At 44.8% G+C, this 20,399-nt stretch overlaps 2 non-coding genes across 2 annotated transcripts; one reads left to right on the forward strand and one right to left on the reverse strand.

Annotated features, from left to right (window-relative positions):
* The first annotated feature begins 10,084 nt into the window (after nt 1–10,084).
* On the forward strand, nt 10,085–10,155 carry TRNAC-GCA (transfer RNA cysteine (anticodon GCA)). Its single transcript has one exon. It is a non-coding gene; the product is annotated as a tRNA-Cys (tRNA).
* A 1,542-nt stretch (nt 10,156–11,697) lies between these two features.
* Nucleotides 11,698–11,769, reverse strand: TRNAC-GCA (transfer RNA cysteine (anticodon GCA)). Its single transcript has one exon. It is a non-coding gene; the product is annotated as a tRNA-Cys (tRNA).
* Between the last annotated feature and the right edge of the window lie 8,630 nt (nt 11,770–20,399).

A 20,399-nucleotide genomic window follows, 5' to 3' on the forward strand; every position in this document is an offset into this window, starting at 1 on the left:
TTGAAATATTAGAGCGAGGATGATTACGGGTTACGATAATCATGATCTCCACTAATAATAATAATATTAATAATAATAATAATAATATTATAATTATTATTAATTATTATAATATTATTATTATTATTATTATTATTATTATTATTATTATTATTATTATTATTATTATTATTATTATTTTTTATTTTTTATTATTTCGGATGATGATGATGAATGGTACTAGGGAAATCAGCTGGCGAAATGAAGTAATAATGTCAAGTTGTTGTAAATAATTTAAGTTAATACTTGTAATATGAAGGCAAATCCCTACATCTGGACCATTAGGCTAGAGTTTCTTTGTCGTTTCCTTCAGTTAACGATCAGCATATCTTGGTTAGAAACCCGGGGAGAGTTTGTAGTTTCCCGGGTTGGTCTCATCTCAATATAAGTGGAGGCGATGACATGGGTCATGTGATCGCGCCCACTTGACCAACAGGTAATTGGTCCATGACCATAAATGGTCATTGTGTTAACGAGGGTAAATCTGATACTTTCAGATATCAACGGTTCCACCATCCAAATGGAGGGGTGGTCAAAAGTGTCAAATATTGTGTAAAAAGTTTCAGGAATAATTTGCCAATACCGGCAAATTAAGGATCAACAGAGTTTGGTTGTGTGTAAAAATATTTTGTTTACTTGAATAAAATGCTCCTTTAGCATTTGCAAGGAAAGAGTTCCAGGTTCTTGTTCTTGTAGAATAGTAAACCCTTGGTGGCCGTTTAAATATCCGTCCCCATCCCTAGGACGGAGCCTTCATATTTTTCCCTGTGATCTGCTTTAATATATTTTTTGTGTTTTTATGATGGGCCTTAAAGTTAATGATTATAGAGTGTCCCGTTCAACCCCGTAGTACTGATTGGATGCCGCCCATACATTTAGTTTGAGATCTTATATCTCTATATTAAATTTTATTGTTTACTAGCTGATGTACCCGTGCTTCGCTACGGAATTCTACATTGTATACAGAATTCTAGGCTAGGTAGTGTACAGGTTGTGAGCAAGATTGTATTAAATCGCATAGCTCTTAACGTTACCCTAGAAACGCGACGGGGAAGTCACCAAACGTCTTTTCTCATATGAAGACTGTGTTGGGGAATTTTCATTGTAATGATAGGCCCGCTTGCCTACCATCAGTCACCACCAGGTTGGGGAGTTTTCATTATAATAGCAGACACTCACTCTCCACCAGCCATTTTACATCCTCAGAAAGACTGTCTTAGTGGTTTTTCCAACTGAAATGAACATAGGCCATTGCAATGACGTCAGTAGGAATGGCGCGATAAAAGCAATACTTTCATATGAAATACTCCATCAAATGAAAGACCACACACTTTCTCACTTTTAACGAACAGTACTATGCTGGAATTCCAGAGCTGGAATGGCCAAGTCGCAGACAGTTCTGATCCGTGAACACTCCTCGTCTTTTTTTCCGGGGGGAGGGGAGTGGAGAGTCCCAGGGCAAAACTATGTCTCTTTACTAATCCGTTTCCGAGGAGTACCCGATGAGTCGGAAAATCTCAGTTCACTACAATGGCAACGGAAAAACCTATCTGATTTGGAGGCAATTTTTTCCTCCAAGCCAGAGGAGAAGCCCCCTCTTCACTGCTAATTTGGAATTAAATGAATGTAGAATTTAATAAATGTGACGAGGAAGAAGATTTTCTTAAGAAACTGCTCTTTTCAGGGTTGAATTTTGAGTTATTTAGTTTATTGTGGTGCTATAATTTGAAATAGACTTAAATAGTAATTCTAGACCAGGTCATACTACTACTACTACTACTACTACTACTACTACTACTACTAAGTGAGCCTCTGCCGTAAGTGTGCATACAGCTCATTCAAAACAGCGCGTCAGAGTAGGGATCGAATAACTGGAATACTATGATGAACCAGTGTGTTACGTACCTGCAGTATCAGAAAATGTATGAACCAGAGGAAAATGAAAATGAAAACCTACAACCTGTTTTCCAGTCATTGGCCGGGTCTGGGATGTACGATGGGGTCGCCACTCCCAGTGATACATTAATGACTGATAGATGCTATGAAATGATATTGGAGAGTGTTGCTGGAATGAAAGATGACAGGGAAAACCGGAGTACCCGGAGAAAAACATGTCCCGCCTCCGCTTTGTCCAGCACAAATCCACATGGAGTGACCGGGATTTGAACCACGGGTACCAGCGGTGAGAGGCCGACGCACTGCCGTCTGAGCCACGGAGGCTACATGAGCCAGATGAATGACATGCTAAAGAAGAACGCTTTTCCAACTCCCCAGCTATTTCCCGCCAATGTTCAGTCGAGCTGTTATACTCGGTACGCAGTAGTAATCCCATCTATCGGAGTTGAGCGGGACCATAAGAAACGAAGAACATCACAACAAACAATGGTCAATGTAAAGTTATTGTTGATCAGTGTTATGCGCTTTCTATATTTTCGCTAGGGGCTTTACGTCGCACCGACACAGATAGCTCTTATGGCGACTTTCTATATTGTAGGCCTTCTGAAATACCACTCTTATCATAGTCGGTTCAGTAAAACTGAATGAAACATAAATGATCGGAAATTGTCTTGTCTAACTTTTGTTATGTAGTACTTTTCGATAGCACCAGTAACATAGGTATCGATATTTAAAAATTAAATTTTAGGAGTCTTCCCCTAAACTACCATTTCATCTCAGGCGAATAAAATTATTTACAGCCTAGACTGTAGTTTCTTATTCCCCGACTCTATATAGCGGTTTTCATTAAAGTCTGTTAACCCATTTTCTCGTGGCTAGGCGTTCATATGGACTTAGCAACAAAACTACAAATTCATTAATATCTGTGTTATGAGAACCGGTACGGTAAAAATTGGATAAGACATAATTGATTGGAAATTTAATTGGAAGGGATAGACAAGGAAGAAGGAAGGAAGCGGCCGTGGCCTTAAGTTAGGCGACGTTTGCCTGGAGGAGAAGTGAGAAACCATAGAAAACCACTTTCAGGATTGCTGAGGTGGGAATCGAACTCACTTCTACTCAGTTGACCTCCCGAGGCTGAGTGGACCCCGTTCCAGCTCTCGTACCACTTTTTAAATTTCGTGGCAGAGCCAGGTATCGAACACGGGCCTCCGGGGGTGGCAGTTAATCACACTAACCACTATATCACAGAGGCGAACTTATAACTTTTCACCTGGATAGAGACTGTGGACAGAGGTAATTTTACCGATCAACTTCAAGTCTACAGTCCATCATACACATACACCAGTAATGCAATGTTATTTTTTAAATAACAGATGACAAAACAGCCCTACAACCGAAGGTTCTCCCTCCATCCCGTCAACATCCACGCGTACCAACCACGGTTTATTTTACGTGGGCCCTTCCCATTTCATTACCACAGGATTCAGGAGTACCTCTGGCTCAACCTCAAAGACATTACCGACCTAAGGTCGTGCAAGAATACTTGCGCACCCATGGCCAGTAGTGAGTGGTATTCCAGTGGTAAAGCATCTCACATTGTGGTATGCAGTTTCGTATCACTAATGTCACACGTTTCAATTTTTAAAAAATGACCTTTGTCGTTCGTAAATTATCTTCTACAGGTAGTTCAGTAAAATGTCGCCCAGATCCACCAACATCATCCTCTTTCTCCCCCACACGCGAGTTTTACAACACTTTCGTTTTTCGAGATAATTTATCATGTTCTTAACCAACAGTGCTGTAACTATTCAGCAGGTTTCACGAATAACTTCAACGTCACTCGATGTCTCCTAATAATATTGACAGGCTAAAACCATTTCAAAATGGCACTGGCGAGACATGCACATAAACCTGGTCTGGCGTACCAGTAGGACTGGCGAATGAACTGGCGCCAGTGAATTTATGCACGTATAAACCCACCATTGTTCATATAATGCTCGACCAAACAGATTCTCTGTTCTGTAATGTACCTAACCATCGCGATAACAACCTCAAAACACTCCTTAAAAACCCAATAGTTATTAGCGAACTGCTGAGTGAAGTTGTGGCACTTGCACGGAGATGGAACGTGTTGATATTTGCACGGAACGCCAAACATTTCAGGAAATTACTAAGCGTGGGTAGTTCGAAATAACACTTGTACCGAGGCCCAAGGAGAGTTCGAATTGAGAAACAGGGGAGGGGATGTCCCAGCCGGTATACAGGTAGAATCCATTGCTTCAGTTGATACCTGGTGACACGTACAGTAGTGTTCCGTCTTGAACTGGTGGTAGTTGTTCCGCAGCTATGGAGACCACCAAAGGGAAGCCTTTGTTGATTTTCAATGCTCGACACTTACAGTCGCTTAAGTGCGGCCATTATCCAGTACTGGGGATATAGTGGGTACGAACCCCACTGTCGCCAACCCTGAGGATGGTTTTCCGTGGTTTCCCATTTTCACACCAGGCAAATGCTGTGGGCTGTGCCTTAATTAAGGCCACGCTCACTTCCTTCCCACTAATAGTCCCTTCCTGTCCCATCGTCGCCATAAGACCTGTCTGTGTCGGTGCGACGTAAAGCAACTTCTAAAAATAAAACGGTCTTCAGTACATTGTGGACTATACCAATGAAGTTCAACCGACTTATTGGCGATGCGTACATTTCAAGAAAAGAAAATGTAAAGGAAGAATAACAAGAAAAATGAATATAGGTTTAGGCGAGGCAAGTCGTGGTTGCAATACGGATGAAGCGGTGAATTGTCTGAGAAGAAGTGTATTAATTTAACAAACGTGCTAGGGTAACAGAAAATATAATTTCAACAATGTATGCCAAAGTGGTAGGCCAGCTCTTCAGTCGAGGCTATGTGAAATACTGCACGTGTCTATTAATTCCGGATAATATGAAAATCCAGGCTCAGTTCAAGCGTCACTCCCTGCAAGTGTTCTAATCCCCCGTTGAGTCAGCTGTCAAGACTTCTTCTCACGCCAATCTTGACACAAGTCATATGGCGCTCGCTTTGGGATTCATGCGGCATGTAAGCAGAAGAGCAAAGTATTACATTATACTCCCTGTGTATTACCATGTGTTAGGGGACGGTTAACCAGCGACAAAAATGGAAGCCTACGCTGAGAGCAGTAGCGGCGATTGGAAATTAGACGTACAAGGGGGGGGGGGGGGGGTCAAATATGTATACACAACAAAACCTGCCCGTGGGTAGGGGGGAGGGGGCGAGAGTATATACCAACAATGAATTTTTAAAAAATGAGCTATAAAATTGTAACAGTGCACTTTTGTGGTGGAGTGGTTAGCGTGATTAGCTGCCACAGCTGGAGGCCCGGTTTCGATTCCCGGCTCTGCATCGAAATTTGAAAAGTAGTACGAGGGCTGGAACAAGGTTCACTCAGCCTCGGGAGTTCAAGTGAGTAGAGGCGTGTTCGATTTCTATCTCCGGCATCCTCGAAGTGGTTTTCCGTGGTTTCCCACTTCTCCTACCGGCAAATGCCGAGATGGTACCTAAGTTTTTCTTGCTAGTGGCTTTGCGTCGCACCGACACAGATTGGTCTGAAGGCGACGATGGGATAGGAAAGGCGTAAGAGTTGGAAGCAAGCGGCCGTGGCCTTAAATAAGGTAGAATCCGTGTGCCGCTGACCGCACCGTCAAATCAAACGGTGGTACCTAACTTAAAGGTCACGGCCGCTTCCTTCCCTCTTCCTGCCTCTTCCACCAATTTTCGCAACATATTAAAAAAGAAAGAAAGAAAGAAAGAAAGAAAGAAAGAAAGAAAGAAAATTGTAACATCTTTCATGATCTCTGTACGATTTTCGAGGGAGAGGTAAGGGTTGACAGTCTACCAACCAAAGTGTGGTAATAACAGTATGATACTTTTCTTTCTCACCCAGGCGGCCTTACCTGCTATGCTGAACAGGGGCCTTGTGGGGGATGGGAAGATTGAAAGGGATAGGCAAGGAAGAGGGAAGAAAGCGGCCGTGGCCATCCCAATTTGCCTGGAGGTGAAGAGGGAAACCACGGTAAACCGCATCGAGGTATGCTGAGGAGAGAATCGAACCTCCCTCTACTCAGTTGACCTCCTGATGCTGAGTGAACCCCGATCCAGTGCTCGTCCCACGTTTCAAATTTCACGGCACAGCCGGGAGTCGAAGCCCGGCCTCCAGATGTGGCAGCGAATCACGCTAACTACTACAGCACAGAGGCGGACTAGATTTTGATTCCATGCTATTAGTAAAATTTTCCTCTAAGGAACAATAATTACACACGTACTACAATGAAATTGAAGTACGGTGTGATTATACATCATCATCATCATCATCATCTGTTTACCCTCCAGGTTCGATTTTTCCCTCGGACGTAGCGAGGGATCCCACCTCTACCGCCTCAAGGGCAGTGTCCTGGAGCTTCAGACTATTGGTCGGGGGATACAACTGGGGAGTATGACCAGTACCTCGCCCAGGCGGCCTCACCTGCTATGCTGAACAGGGGCCTTGTGGAGGGATAGGAAGATTAGAAGGGATAGGCAAGGAAGAGGGAAGGAAGCGGCCGTGGCTTTAAGTTAGGTACCATCCCGGCATTCGCCTGGAGGAGAAGTGGGAAACCACGGAAAAACACTTCCAGGAAGGCTGAGGTAGGAATCGAACCCACCTCTACTCAGTTGACCTCCCGAGGCTGAGTGGACCCCGTTCCAGCCCTCGTACCACTTTTCAAATTTCGTGGCAGAGCCGGGAATAGAACCCGGGCCTCCGGGGGTGGCAGCTAATCACGCTAACCACTACACCACAGAGGCGGCCGTGATTATACAGTGGCTCAAAATAAGTATTCGTCTGCCGAGATATGCTACATATGAGGACGAGGAGTCTAAGGGAATGATGATAAAGATTGACATATACTAGAATCCCCGATTATTTATCATCTTGTGTAACATGTACACTGTAAGAAAAACATAATTCTCCCATGTCCTTGTAACTAAAAAGCCATAACTTAAAACAATCATATTCACTTGCCACCAAAAAAGTATTGGTCTGAATTAACCTAATTTTTTGATCGTTCTTGAATGTTTCAGTACTTGGTAGGTCCTCCTTTCCTCTTTATAATCTCAGCTAACCTATTTGGCATCGATCGTACAAGGTTTCCGTAGTTTCCGAGTGAAGGCTTCTTTCAGGTCAGCTTTGTGTGATACTGCATGCTTTCTCACGTTTTGCTCCAAATAGTGCCACAAATTCTCGATGGGTTTGATGTCGGGAGGTTGTGGTGGAGTTTCCATCCAACGCGGTGTATTATATAACAGCCATAGCTTCGTGTTCAGGGCTGTGTGTTTGGGGTCGTTATCTTGCGTAAACGTATACTTTGCTGAGAGTCCCATTTTTTGTACACTTGATGGAAGATGTGTCTTGAGGATGTTAATGTATGCTTTTTGATCCATAGTCCCTTCAATAAAGGCTAATTCACCTACACCATTTGCACTCACGCAACCCCACACCATCAGGGAACCGCCTCCATGTTTCACAGTAGCTGCCAGGTTCTTCTCTTCAAGTTAAGAATTCGTCTTCCTCCACACAGTCACTCGTCTGTCTAACCTGAAGAGGGTAAATTTACTCTCATCAGTAAAAACGACTGTATTCCAATCCTCATAGTTGTCATTTCTGTGCTTTTTAGCGTACGCAAGTCTCTTCTTCCTATTAGCTTTACTGATGTACGGCTTTCTAAGGACTGTTTTGTCCGCATATCCTCTTTCGCGTAGCACATGTCGGATGGTTTCAGATGACACTTGCACTCCTACATCTTGTTGTCACGCAACTGCCACTTTACGCACAATTTGCCGTTTGTCTGGTACTGATAACTTTGAGGGACGGCCACTTCTTTGTCTATTTTCTATTGTCTTTGTTCGTTTGTACCTGTACACAATATTTTTAACAGTTATGACAGCTCTTCCAATAATTTCACTTATGCCCTTGAAAGATTTACCGTCCTGAAATAGTCGCACTACAATTCTCCTTTCTTCCACGGTTATTTCTTTCATTGTCCATCCCATTGCTGTCTGAACACGGAAATAGCGCTGAATATTACCTACCGACGTGTCAGCACAGACACAATGAGCCAGATGCATCAGACAGCACGATATCACGATGATATTGTTTACTAGACCAATACTTGTTTGGCGTGTAATGACGCACACCTTGTATTACTGGTCCGTTTGCAAACAGCGTGAATCTCCTTGGCTCTACATTCAACCTACTGATGTACTTGACTGTCTTACATATCTGCATATGTATAATTCCATTATATGCACCATCATTTGTACCATACTGTTCCGTTCATACCACGGCTATGGGCAGACCAATACTTTTTTGAGCCACTGTACATCTAAAAATCTTTTAGTATTCGACTACGTACTAACAATTAACAGGCAGTAAATATATTGCTGGTCCGCCTCTGTGGTGTAGTGGTTAGCGTGATTAGCTGCCACCCCCGGAGGTCCGGGTTCGATTCCCGGCTCTGCCACGAAAATTTGAAAAGTGGTACGAGGGCTGGAACGGGGTCCACTCAGCCTCGGGAGGTCAACTGAGTAGAGGTGGGTTCGATTCCCACCTCAGCCATCCTCGAAGTGGTTTTCCGTGGTTTCCCACTTCTCCTCCAGGCGAATGCCGGGATGGTACCTAACTTAAGGCCACGGCCGCTTCCTTCCCTCTTCCTTGTCTATCCCTTCCAATCTCCCCCATCCCTCCACAAGGCCCCTGTTCAGCATAGCAGGTGAGGCCGCCTGGGCGAGGTACTGGTCATTCTCCCCAGTTGTATCCTCCGACCAAGAGTCTGCAGCTCCAGGACACTGCCTTTGAGGCGGTAGAGGTGGGATCCTTCGCTGAGTCCGAGGGAAAAGCCGAACCTGGAGGGTAAACAGATGATGATGATGATGAAATATATTGCCACACTGACGATTGCGCGTGGAAAGGGGGCGAATTATACCCCAGTACACATGGCTACCCTTCCTCAAAGCACGTACAACACTCTGCTGTGCCCAGTCTCCACAACTTAGCTGTGGCGCTGTACGAATCTATTAGTCGAGAATGATAATTTTTGCGTATTTCCGCTAAGGAAAGAATGTCCGCCTCTGTCGTGACTACCTGCCACCTCTGGAGGCGCGGGTTCGATTCCCGGCTCTGCCACGAAATTTGAAAAGTGGCACTATTGTTGGAACGGAGTGCACTTAGCCTCGGGAGGTCAACGGAATAGAGGTGGGTTCTATTCCCACCTCAGCCATCCTCGAAGTTGGTTTCGGACGTTTCCCAATATTGTCCTGCAGTCAAATGTCGGTATGGTACATAACTTAAGGCCAGGACCGCTTCCTGCCCTCTTCCTTCTCTTATATATTTCTATCCCGCCACAAGACCGCTGTCAAACATAGCAGGTGAGTCTGCGTGGGTAAGGTAATTGTCCTGCTTCCCAGTTGTATCCCCACGATCCAAAGTCTCACGCTGGATGACACTGCCCTTGAGGCGACAGAGGTGGGATCCCTCGTTGAGTCCGAGGGAAAAACCAACCCTGGAGGTAAACAGATTAAGAAAGAAAGAAAGAAAGAAAGAAAGAAAACAGATCTTGTATACATTCTTTTTTTATAATTACTATGCATTTAGGCGGATAAAAAAGGCTAAAAATGTACCTAAGTGAAGTCCTCGGCCAATTCCTTCCCACTTCCTTGTCTATCTCGTCCAATCTTTCCACATCCCCACAGGGCTCGGGTTCATCATAGCGAGTGAGGCCGCCTGGGCGAGGTACTGGCCATCCTCCCCAGCTGTATCCCGCCCCGGAAAAGAAACAAAGAAATATCTACTTTTCCTTGATTTTCGGACACGACGAGGTGCCGAAATTTTGTCCCGGAGGATTCTTTTCAAGTCAGTAAATCCACCGACCGAGGCTGCCGTATTAGAGCACCTTCAAAAACCACCGGACTGAGTCGGGATGGAACCCGTCAACATTAACTTAGTCCTGCATTAAGTATTCAGTCAGTGAACATACAGAATATTCAGTAAAGAGACGAGGATAACTTTCCTCGATTGTTGTGACCGTAAATCGGTTAGACTTCAATAATGTCGAATGTGGGGGCATAGCTCAGTGGTAGAGCATTCGACTGCAGATCGAGTGGTCCCCGGTTCAAACCCGGTGCTCCCTAAGATTTTTGTCCCCTGCTGCTGTGGTAACTAAACACGAGAATACCCGCTGCGCCAAATCTTGCACTGTACGTTAGTGATTAATCGAACAAGGGATGGGGAAAATGATTTAAATTCGGATATATATTTATATTACAAAGTATTGAAACCTATTTTCGATAATGGATATCATCATCATCATCATCATCTGTTTACCCTCCAGGGTCGGTTTTACCCTCGGACACAGCGAGGGATCCCACCTCTACCGCCTCAAGGGCAGTGTCCTGGAGCTTCGGACTCTTATTCGGGGATACAGCTGGGGAGAATGACCAGTATCTCGCCCAGGCGGCCTCACCTGCTGTGCTGAACAGGGGCCTTGTGGAGGGATAGGAAGATTGGAAGGGATAGGCAAGGAAGAGGGAAGGAAGCGGCCGTGGCCTTATGTTAGGTACCATCCCGGCATTCGCCTGGAGGAGAAGTGAGAAACCACGGAAAACACACCTTAAAAGCCCAATAGTTATTAGCGAACTGCTGAACGCAGTTGTTGCACTTGCACAGAGATGGAATGTGCTGACATTTGCACGGAACACCAAACATTTCAGGAAATTACTAAGCGTAGGTATTTCTGATTAACATTTGCACGGAGGCCAGAGGAGAGTTCGAATACAGAAACAAGGGAGGAAAGGTTCACTTGGTAAAATGTTAGATAGAAGCCTTTAGAATTCTTTGCTACACTTGATACCTGGTGACTACTACAGTAGTGTTCCAACTGGTGGTAGTTGTTCTGTAGCTATAGATCCACCAAGGGGAAGCCTTTGTTGATTTATAATGTACATCAGTTCCAGCTCAATAGATGCAGTCGCCTAAGTGTGGCCAGTATCCAGGATTCTGGAGATTGTGTGTTCGAACCCCACTGTCGCCAGCCCTGAAGATGGTTTTCCGTGGTTTGCCATCTTCACACCATTTTTACTCCACTCCTAGCCCCTTCCTGTCCCATCGTCGCCATAAGACCTGTCTGTGTATGTGCGATGAAAGCAATTTCCAAAAATAAAATGGACATCAGTATATTGTCGACTATACTAATTAAGTTCAACTGACTTCTTGGCGATGCGTACATTGTAAGAAAAGAAAATGTAAAGGAATAATAACAAGATAATATAGTTTAGGCGAGGCAAGTCGTGTTTGCAATTGGGATGAAGCGGTGAATTGTCTGAGAAGAAGTGTATTAATTTAACAAACGTGCTAGGGTAACAGAAAATATAATTTCAACAATGTATGCCAAAGAGGTAGGCCAGCTCTTCAGTCGAGGCTATGTGAAATACTGCACGTGTCTATTAATTGCGGATAATATGAAAATCCAGGCTCTGTTCAAGCGTCACTCCCTGTAAGTGTTCCAATCCCTTGCTGAGTCAGCTGTCAAGACTTCTCACGCCAAGCTTGACACAAGCCCTATGGCGCTCGCTTGGGGGATTCACGCGGCCTGTGAGCACAAGAACGAAGTATTAATTTATACTCCCTGTTTATTACCACGAGTTAGGAGATGATTAACCAGCGACAAAATCTAAGGGGGCACCCGGGTTTGAACCGGGGACCTCTCGATCTGCAGTCGAATGCTCTACCACTGAGCTATACCCCCACTGTGACGTCTTGTTCAAGTGTAACTCAACCAGTGTCACGAGTAAAGGAGACTGATATGTGGACTGATGTACAGTACAGGCGAGGCGGCTGGCTGTCGCATGATGCACATCTGTAGAAATGTTTTAAAGAGTTTTATATTTTAAGGCACTATGAAAATGGAATTCTTTTTTCTTTTTTTCTTCTTCTTTTTAATCTGCTTTCCTTCCAGCGTTCCCGTTGTTCCTCGGACTCAGCGGCCTTGGTGGGGGATGGGAAGATTGGAAAGGTTAGACCAGGAGGAGGGAAGGAAGCGGCCGTGGCCTTAAGTTAGGTACCATGCAGGCATTTGTCTGGAGGGGAAGTGGGAAACCACGGAAAACCACTTCCAGGATGGCTGAGGCGAGAATCGAACCCACCTCTACTCAGTTGACCTCCCGATGCTGAGTGGACCACGTTCCACTCTCGTACCACATTTCAAATTTCGTGGGAGAGCTGGGAATCGATCCCGGGCCACCGGGGTCGGCAGCTTCACCACAGAGGCGGAGTTCTTTCTGTTTTGATATTTAAAATTGCGGTGTGTACAATGAAGCCACCAATGCCGTAGTGCGTACGGCGTGGTAATACGTTGAGAGTAGAAGCGGGGATTGGAAATGAGAAGTACAGGGTGAGGGGGGCGAGGCACAAATAGTACATACAACAAAAAGGAGGGGGATATAGCGGTCCTGGAGGGAGGAGGCGTATACGTCATAAGTGAAAACAAAATCTATAAAACTGTAAGATTTATCATGTTCTCTGAGGAATTTTGAGAGAGACGTGAAGGTTGACAGTCGACTAACTTAAGTGTGGGAGAACTAGTTTTTATTCTTCTTTCTTCCTTTTTTTTGCCGAACCAGACGAAATCTTTAATAAGCATTTGAAGGAAGCCCTGCCACACCTAGGTAATTATGGACAGCCCTATTCAACAAGTGCTTAGAAATAGGCAAAGTACCGAGCAACTGGAGAGTCGCAACGCTGAAACTCTTGTTTAAATGTAAAGGTAGTCCCGACCAACCGGACTCCTACAGAGGAATTGCGTTGGAGAACGCACTGTTCAAGGTCTTCACTAGAATCCTATCTGCAGATTAGAAAAGGAAACAATCGGACAAATACCGGATGAGCAATTTGGATTTAGGAGAGGCAGATCGACACTTCATGCAATAAGTAACTTAATGGGTGATTTAAAGGAAGCACTTAGGCATCACAGAGGGAACTTCACGTCATATTCATCGACTATAAGAAGGCCTTCGACCTACTGGACCGCCAGATAATCATCGATAAGCTTAAACATTGGATCGGGGAAGACAACTATCTAACGATCATCATGGACAATATATTACAATAAACGAGCTCATCATCAAAGACAACATCCAAACCTCGACCCCGATACGACAGACCAATGGAATTCTGCAGGGGAACCCAGCCAGTCCCCTACTGTTCAATCTTACAAAATCAGACGTTATCGATTGCTTCGGAACCTAAAGGAACAGGTCACATTCTATGCGTACGCAGACGACATGGCACTAGGCTCATCAAACCTCGAGGTACTACAGGAATGTATGCATCGCCTAACATTATGGGCAGAGAAGAATAAGCTAGAGATCAATGAACAAAGGACAGTCCGTAGGTTATTTAGGAAGAGAGGGAAAATAACGGCCAAATGCCAACTGTTCTTCACTCCAAACCAGGAACCAATCAAAATAGCAAAGTAATTTAACTATCTCGCAATGACATTACAGACCACTGCAACGACCTACACTAAGCACATCAGGAATAGAGCAACTGCAGCCATAATGGCCATCAGTGCTGCGCAGACTCTCTGTACCCACTGCCAGAAAGATATAATGCCCAGTAGTGACTTATTCTTCTTCTTAATATGTTTACCCTCCAGGGTCGGCTTTTCCCTCGGACTCAGCGAGGAATCCCACCTCCTGGAGCTTCAGACTTTGGGTTGGGGATACAACTGGGGAGAATAACCAGTACCTCGCTCAGGTGGCCTCACCTGCTATGCTGAACAGGTTCCTTGTGGATGGATGGGAAAATTGAATGGGACAGGCAAGGAAGAGTGAGGGAAGCGACCGTGGCCTTGAGTTAGGTAGGCTACCATCCCGGCATTTGCCTGGAGGAGAAGTGGGAAAACACGGAAAACCACTTCGAGGTTGGCTAAGGTGGGAATCGAACCCACCTTACTCAGTTGACCTCCCGAGGCTGAGTGGACCCCGTTCCAGCCCCCGTACCACTTTTCAAATTTCGTGACAGAGCCGGGAATCAAAGCCGGACCTCCGGGGGTGGCAGCTAATCACGCTAACCACTACACCACAGAGGCGGACCCCATAGTGACTTATCGACTAGAATTAATATGGACACATCTCACCAAATCAAATCACAAAGACATCGCGCAGATCAAAGCAACATATCTTAGGAGACTATTATGTGTATCGTAATTCACTCCCTCTAAAGCAGGGCCTCTGAAACGCCCAAAATCTCACGCGTGTAAACAGCGGCGCAGAGTTCCTGTGCACAGTGCATCGGTTCCAATCGGCTCGACTCGGACCAACGCTTCGCCTCTGGGCTACTCGGCTAAGTTCGGCTCAACTCGGCCCAACTCAGCTCGGATTTGGAGCGCTACGGAGCAAGTGAGGAAAAGGGAGACAGAGGGAGCGAGCGAGACAGGCGTGGGGAAAGAGAGAGACAGCGCTATTGCTCCAAATCGAGGAGTGGGGTTCTGCACTCTGGTCAACCAAGCGAAGTCGTCTTTTGCACCGTGAGAGGCCCTGCTCTGGCTAACATACGAGCATGTTGAAGAAGCTTTCTTCATAGAACAATTAAGACAGAAAATGCTCCTACCACCCACAAAGGCATATCAGGAACTCTTAGAAGAACTTCAGAACAAGAAAAAACGAGACATGGCTGGAATTCTACCCGACCAAAACAATGAATTCTTCAGACTGGAAAGGTGCGGACTACGATTTGCGCCACACGCTGACGCGATTCGCAGTGCACGGGTCCCACCATCGCGTATGCAAGAAAAAGTGTTTCCACACTCCGGACGAAGTATGGTGTATGTGTGTGTGTGTGTGTGAACAGTGTGATAAACAGTGCGATAAACAGTGCGCTATGGTGTCACCAGAAACGTATATCCCTAACACAACTTTGTAGCGACTAAATGGCTGTATGTAGAACATTTATGCACGTTGTGCACTTTTCTCTTATTATTAGTATTATTATTATTATTATTATTATTATTATTATTATTATTATTATTATTATTACTAATTTATTTGTTGTTAATTTGTTTTGGTGATTTCTCAGTGCATGGGTCTGCATGGGTAAGTTACTCTGGAATACCTCACCACTCCTGTAAGTAGTGGGCATTTAATATTTTTGATCATGTAAATTTATCTTATTATGCGTCATTTAAATTATTTTTCAGGGTGTTTGGTGAGATATTTTGATTGTGTGCCCCTCTCTGTAACGCCGTTGGAGCGCCATTTTGTTGATTTTTCATGACTTGTGCAGTTGTGGCGCTGTAATTTGAAATGTATTCCTCCTATCTAAATTTCATCTTCCTCTCTTATTACCACTTCTGTTGTTTATTTGTGATTTCTAGTATTATTTCGTTCTGTGCCTGAGTTTTAACTATAATTTTACTTGTGTGCTTTTTGGATATGGTATTCCTCGCCCTCATTCATTTGGGTTTTTATCTTTTCTTCCTTTTCGTTGCAGGTGAGTTGATTATTTTTGTTACCTATTGATTCCGTAAACTGCCCCGTGTTGACCTCATGCACTTGGCAAATAACCTTTTGCTTCCTTTTCTTAATTTACAATTTATTCTTTTTTTTACTAATTAAAATTTATCTAGAACGATTAATATTTGTCTTTCTTTCTCTTTCTTAATCTGTTTACCCTCGAGGGTTGGTTTTTCCATCGGTCTCAGAGAAGCGTGAGCCTTTGTGTGCTGAACAGGGGCCTTTTTAGGGGGATGGGAAGACTGGACAGGATAGACAAGGAAGAGGAAGGAAGCGGCCGGATCCTTAAGTTAGGTACCATCCCGGCATTTGCCTGGAAGAGAAGTGGGAATGTACGGAAAGCCACTTCCGGAATGCCGAAGGGGGATCGAACCTACCTCTACTTGGATGACCTCCCGAGTCTGACTGGACCCCGTTCCAACCCTCGTGGCACTTTTCAAATGTAGTGGCAGAGCCGGAAATCGAACCCGATCTTCCGGGTGTGGCAGCTAATCACGCTATACACTACACACAGGGGCAGACTTAATATTTTTAATTTTTCTTATATTATGATTTTTAATTAATTATTAGTATTAGCATATATTAGTCATTGAAAAATTATAAATATGAGTCCTTAATAATTGGGATATCCTCCTGTGTGAAAATTTGAAACATTTCAACTGTAACATTGAAAAAGGGTGGTATTTTCTGCTTGTAATTTCTTTCTTTCTTAATCTGTTTACCCTCGGACTCAGTGAGGGATTCCACCTCTACCGCCTCAAGGGCAGTGTCCTGGAGCTTCAGACTCTGGGTTCGGGGATACAAATGTGGAGGATGACCAGTACCTCACCCAGGTGGCCTCACCTGCTATGCTGAACAGGGGCCTTGCGGAGGGATGGGAAGACTGGATGGGATAGACGCCGTGGAATTAAGTTAGGTACCATCCCGGCATTTGCTTGGAGGAGAAGTAGGAAACCACGGAAAACCACTTCCAGGGTGGCTGAGGTGGGAATCGAACCCATCTCTACACAGTTGACCTCCCGAGGCTGAGTGGACCCCGTTCCAGCCCTCGTACCACTCTTCAATTTTGTGACAGAGCCGGGAATCAAACCCGGGCCTCTGGGGGTGGCAGTTAATCACACTAACCACTACACCACAGAGGCGGACTATAGCTTGTAATTACGTGGGAATTCATCGTGTTTCTAGTGGAGTGTTTCAGAATGTTAATTTTTTTCTTGATATTGCATTGTTGTGTTCCCCTCCCTCCGTTTCGCTTGATGGCGTAATTATTTCATTGTTTCGTGAACTTGATAATATTTTCTAGCGTGTGGACGCTGTATTTTTCCTTGGTATTGGTTGTTGTTGATACTCAGTGTATGGATGTAAGGATCGCTGTGTTTGGTTCTTGAGTTCACAAATTATATCTTGGATCTTGTGATTTTAATTTAGCCTATTTACTGATCCTTCAAATTTTATACTTGGTGTTTGTTAATTTTGATGTGTGATTGATTTTCGGACTCTGTTCTGGTTGTACTAACTCTCTTATTTCATTGTACCGTTTCATTTGGGTTATGCTCAATCTTATGTTTTCCCTACAATGTATATCCCTCCACTTTCATCATCATCATCATCATCTGTTTACCCTCCAGGTTAGGCTTTTCCCTCGGACTCAGCGAGGGATCCCACCTCTACCACCTCAAAGGCAGGGTCCTGGAGCTTCAGACTCTTGGTCGGGGGATACAACTGGGGAGAATGACCAGTACCTCGCCCAGGCGGCCGCACCTGCTATGCTGAACAGGGGCCTTGTGGAGGGATGGGAAGATTGGACGGGACAGGCAAGAGGGAAGGAAGCGGCCGTGGCCTTACGTTAGGTACCATCCCGGCATTTGCCTGGAGAAGAAGTGGGAAACCACGGAAAACCACTTCCTGGATGGCTGAGGTGGGAATCGAACCCACCTCTACTCAGTTGACCTCCCGAGGCTGAGTGGACCCAGTTCCAGCCCTCGTACCACTTTTCAAATTTCGTGGCAGAGCCGGGAATCGAACCCGGACCTCCGGGGGTGGCAGCTAATCACGCTAACCACTACACCACAGAGGCGGACCACTCCACTTTCAATTAGTATAAATCCTTCGCGTTTTTTCACTCTAGATTTGAATTTACATAAAGTATTAACAATTTAAAATTAAATTGTGTATGTTGGTGCACCAATTTAAATTGTCACAAATCGTTAAATCTGTTTAATTACTCCTAATATTACTTGTAACACAAATTTGCTTTCATTTACAAAAGTTATATTCTCACAAAGTAAATTTGACTTCTATATACTGTTTCTAAGATTAATTACAACTTTAATATATAAAATATATAGGTGTTTTATTTAGTAATTTTGTACGGCACTATCCTAGGTATCCCGAACCATTTTTTGGAGGTGTGGGAGTTTGGCACTCTTCCCTAAATGTCTCCTTGTCTCTGGGTAAGTTTATTTCCGTGTTTGGGACATGTTTTACTATTTTGCTTGTTCACGCTGTCCTTCCCCGCTTCTCGCAACCACTACGACGTTTGTTGAGCGTAGCGCCATTGCTGTAATGTGGGGTTATGTTTCAGCCATTAGGCATCATATAACTTTTCTTCTTCTTCTTAATCTGTTTACCCTCCAGGGTTGGTTTTTCCCTCGGACTCAGCGAGGGATCCCACGTCTACCGCCTCAAGGGCAGTGTCCTGGAACGTGAGCCATTGAGTCGGGGGATACAACTGAGGAGAATGACTAGTACTTCACCCAGGCGGCCTCACCTGCTATGTTGAAGTTGCTTTACGTCGCACCGACACAGACAGGTCTTATGGCGACGGTGGGACAGGAAGGAGTGGGAAGGAAGCGGCCGTGGCCTTAATTAGGTACAGCCCCAGCATTTGCCTGATGTGAAAATGGAAATCCACGGAAAATCATCTTCAGGGTTGCCGACAGTGGGGTTTGAATCCACTATCTCCCTAATACTGGATACTGGCCGCAATTAAGCGACTGCAGCTATCGAGCTCGGTCTATGTTGAACAGGGGCTTTGGTCGGGGATGGGAAGGTTGGAAGGGATAGACAAGGAAGAAGGAAGGAAGGAAGGAAGGAAGGAAGGAAGGAAGGAAGGAAGGAAGGAAGCGGCCGTGGCCTTAAGTTATTCGGCGTTTGCCTGGAGGAAAAGTGAGAAACCATAGAAAACAACTTTCAGGATTGCTGAGGTGGGAATCGAACCCACTTCTTCTCAGTTGACCTCCCGAGGCTGAGTGAACCCCGTTCCAGCTCTCGTACCACTTTTCAAATTTGGCGTCAGAGCCGGGTATCGAACACGGGCCTCCGGGGGTGGCAGTGAATTACACTAACCACTACATCACAGAGGCGGACATATAACTTTTCACCTGGATAGAGACTGTGGACAGAGGTAATTTTACCGCTCAACTTCAAGTCTACAGTCCATCAAACACATATACCAATGATGCAATGTTATTTTTTAAATAACAGATGACAAAACAGCCCTACACCGAAGGTTCTCCCTCCATCCCGTGAACATCCACGCGTACCAACCACGGTTTATTTTACGTGGGCCCTTCCCATTTCATTACCACAGGCTTCAGGAGTACCTCTGGCTCAACCTCAAAGACATTACCGACCTACTTGCCTACCCATGGCCAGTAGCGAGTGGTATTCCAGTGGTAAAGCATCTCACACTGTGGTATTCAGTTTCGTATCACTAATGTCACACGTTTCAATTAAAAAAAAATGACCTTTGTCGTTCGTAAATAATCTTCTAGAGATAGTTCAGTAAAATGTCGAACAGATCCACCAACATCATCCCTTCATGCAATCCATTTTCTACCCCACACGCGAGTTTTACAACATTTTCGTTTTTCGAGATAATTTATCATGTTCTTAACCAACAGTGTTGTAACTATTCAGCAGGTTTCACGAATAACTTCAACGTCACTCGATGTCTCCTAATAATATTGACAGGTTAAAACCATTTCAAAATGGCACTGGCGAGACATGCATATAAACCTGGTCTGGCGTGCCAGTAGGACTGGCGAATGAACTGGCGCCAGTGAATCTATGCACGTATAAACCCACCATTGTGCATTTAATGCTCGACCAAACAGATTCTCTGTTCTGTAATGTACCTAACCATCGCGATAACAACCTCAAAACACTCCTTAAGAACCCAATAGTTCTTAGCGAACTGCTGAGTGAAGTTGTGGCACTTGCACGGAGATGGAACGTGTTGATATTTGCACGGAACGCCAAACATTTCAGGAAATTACTAAGCACGGGTAGTTCGAAATAACAATTGCACCGAGGCCCAAGGAGAGTTCGAATTGGAAAACAGGGGAGGGGAAGGCCCTGCCGATATAAAGGTAGGTAGAAGCCTTTAGAATCCATTGCTTCAGTTGATATCTGGTGACACGTACAGTAGTGTTCCGTCTTGAACTGGTGGTAGTTGTTCCGCAGCTATGGAGACCACCAAGGGGAAGCCTTTGTTGATTTTCAATGCTCGACACGTACAGTCGCTTAAGTGCTGCCATTATCCAGTATTGGGGATGTAGTGGGTACGGACCCCAACCCTGAGGATGGTTTTCCGTGGTTTCCCATTTTCACACCAGGCAAATGCTGGGGGCTGTACCATAATTAAGGCCACGCTGACTTCCTTTCCACTCCTAGCCCCTTCCTGTCCTGTCCCATCGTCGCCATAAGACCTGTCTGTGTCGGTGCGACGTAATGCAACTTCTAAAAATAAAACGGTCTTCAGTACATTGTGGACTATACTAATGAAGTTCAACCGACTTATTGGCGATACGTACATTTCAAGAAAAGAAAATGTAAAGGAAGAATAACAAGAAAAATGAAT

This window comes from Anabrus simplex, chromosome 8, assembly GCF_040414725.1.
Source record: "Anabrus simplex isolate iqAnaSimp1 chromosome 8, ASM4041472v1, whole genome shotgun sequence".
Lineage (NCBI taxonomy): Eukaryota > Metazoa > Arthropoda > Insecta > Orthoptera > Tettigoniidae > Anabrus > Anabrus simplex.